We start from the raw sequence: 2500 nt of genomic DNA, 5'->3' as shown, positions 1-2500 counted from the left end.
TTCAGTTGTCTCACTAACTTTGGAACTGTTGTGAAGCTAAGCAATCCTGACAAGGTGTTGATAGTTCAACCAGTTCACCTACATGTTGAAGGAAAGACTCCTTGTCCAGTCTCCTCTCACAATGCTTAAGGATCTCGCAAATGTCATGTTTTTTGTGGCTCGTTGGTCTATGGGTATGATTCTCGCTTAGGGTGCGAGAGGTCCCGGGTTGGGAGATGCAGACGTGAAAATGACATAATGCTTAAGGATCTCCCAAATGTCATGTTTTTTGTGGCTTTTTTTGTGACGGATGGATGGATCTAACAGTGGTTTCTGGGGAAAAAGGCGCACCGGGCCAAATTCTGCCACCTCCAAACGCTTTTCTTGTGCATGCTGTGGCTCGTTGGTCTAGGGGTATGATTCTCGCTTTGGGTGCGAGAGGTCCCGGGTTCAAATCCCGGACGAGCCCTCAGGTCAGGAACGTAGCTCCTTCCATTCAGTTGTCTCACTAACTTTGGAACTGTTGTGAAGCTAAGCAATCCTGACAAGGTGTTGATAGTTCAACCAGTTCACCTACATGTTGAAGGAAAGACTCCTTGTCCAGTCTCCTCTCACAATGCTTTAGGATCTCATAAGGCAGAGGCATCCAAAGTTTGTGGACCATGGAAGTCCTGGACATTTTTTTGAGTTCCAGACAATTATTACAAAGCCAGATCCAGCACGGAAGACATAAAAGAGTCAAAGTAAAACCCACAGGTGGAATAATGCGGTCAAGCTAGATGCAGACGTGAATAGCATTCACCGGAGGGGGAAATCCCAAATGTCATGTTTTTTGTGGCTCGTTGGTCTAGGGGTATGATTCTCGCTTAGGGTGCGAGAGGTCCCGGGTTCAAATCCCGGACGAGCCCCGTTGGTAAGACCGTGCCTCCCGCTTCTTTATTAATTTTGCAAGTTCGAAACCTTTAGGAACTGTTGGAAAGCTATGACATATTAAAAGGGAAGTGAGAAACAAACTGCTGTAACTAGACCAGAAGTTATCAGTTGAGATATCTGGGAGGTATGCCCAGTGTGTCCAGTCTGGATGACAATGAAGTAGAAGTTGCTGCAACCTGATGTGGAAAGCAAAGACAAGTGGACGGATGGATTGATCTAACAGTGGTTTCTGGTGAAAAAGGCGCACCGGGCCAAATTCTGCCACCTCCAAACGCTTTTCTTGTGCATGCTATGGCTCGTTGGTCTAGGGGTATGATTCTCGCTTTGGGTGCGAGAGGTCCCGGGTTCAAATCCCGGACGAGCCCTCAGGTCAGGAACGTAGCTCCTTCCATTCAGTTGTCTCACTAACTTTGGAACTGTTGTGAAGCTAAGCAATCCTGACAAGGTGTTGATAGTTCAACCAGTTCACCTACATGTTGAAAGAAAGACTCCTTGTACAGTCTCCTCTCACAACGCTTAAGGATCTCGTAAGGCAGAAGCATCCAAAGTTTGTGGACCATGGAAGTGCTGGACCTTTCTTTGAGTTCCAGACAATTATTACAAAGCCAGATCCAACACGGAACACATAAAAGAGTCAAAGTAAAACCTAGACCAGAAGTTATCAGTTGAGATATTTGGGAGGTATGCCCAGTGTGTCCAGTCTGGATGACAATGAAGTAGAAGTTGCTGCAACCTGATGTGGAAAGCAAAGACAAGTGGACGGATGGATGGATCTAACAGTGGTTTCTGGGGAAAAAGGCGCACCGGGCCAAATTCTGCCACCTCCAAACGCTTTTCTTGTGCATGCTGTGGCTCGTTGGTCTAGGGGTATGATTCTCGCTTTGGGTGCGAGAGGTCCCGGGTTCAAATCCCGGACGAGCCCTCAGGTCAGGAACGTAGCTCCTTCCATTCAGTTGTCTCACTAACTTTGGAACTGTTGTGAAGCTAAGCAATCCTGACAAGGTGTTGATAGTTCAACCAGTTCACCTACATGTTGAAGGAAAGACTCCTTGTCCAGTCTCCTCTCACAATGCTTTAGGATCTCATAAGGCAGAGGCATCCAAAGTTTGTGGACCATGGAAGTCCTGGACATTTTTTTGAGTTCCAGACAATTATTACAAAGCCAGATCCAACACGGAAGACATAAAAGAGTCAAAGTAAAACCCACAGGTGGAATAATGCGGTCAAGCTAGATGCAGACGTGAATAGCATTCACCGGAGGGGGAAATCCCAAATGTCATGTTTTTTGTGGCTCGTTGGTCTAGGGGTATGATTCTCGCTTAGGGTGCGAGAGGTCCCGGGTTCAAATCCCGGACGTTCCCCGTTGGTAAGACCGTGCCTCCCGCTTCTTTATTAATTTTGCAAGTTCGAACTGTTGGAAAGCTATGACATATTAAAGGGGAAGTGAGCAACTAACTGCTGTAACTAGACCAGAAGTTATCAGTTGAGATATTTGGGAGGTATGCCCAGTGTGTCCAGTCTGGATGACAATGAAGTAGAAGTTGCTGCAACCTGATGTGGAAAGCAAAGACAAGTGGACGGATGGATT

General features: G+C 46.7%; 4 non-coding genes across 4 annotated transcripts; all 4 read left to right on the top strand.

The window, feature by feature from the left end:
- Window positions 1–376: 376 nt before the first annotated feature.
- Window positions 377–448, top strand: trnap-ugg (transfer RNA proline (anticodon UGG)). Its single transcript has one exon. It is a non-coding gene; the product is annotated as a tRNA-Pro (tRNA).
- A 367-nt stretch (window positions 449–815) lies between these two features.
- trnap-agg (transfer RNA proline (anticodon AGG)) lies at window positions 816–887 on the top strand. Its single transcript has one exon. It is a non-coding gene; the product is annotated as a tRNA-Pro (tRNA).
- Window positions 888–1205: 318 nt separating this feature from the next.
- Window positions 1206–1277, top strand: trnap-ugg (transfer RNA proline (anticodon UGG)). Its single transcript has one exon. It is a non-coding gene; the product is annotated as a tRNA-Pro (tRNA).
- A 485-nt stretch (window positions 1278–1762) lies between these two features.
- On the top strand, window positions 1763–1834 carry trnap-ugg (transfer RNA proline (anticodon UGG)). The gene has a single exon. It is a non-coding gene; the product is annotated as a tRNA-Pro (tRNA).
- The last annotated feature ends 666 nt before the right edge of the window (window positions 1835–2500 follow it).

This window comes from Scomber scombrus, chromosome 9 (assembly GCF_963691925.1).
Source record: "Scomber scombrus chromosome 9, fScoSco1.1, whole genome shotgun sequence".
Lineage (NCBI taxonomy): Eukaryota > Metazoa > Chordata > Actinopteri > Scombriformes > Scombridae > Scomber > Scomber scombrus.
This window is presented reverse-complemented; position numbering and strand designations above follow the sequence as displayed.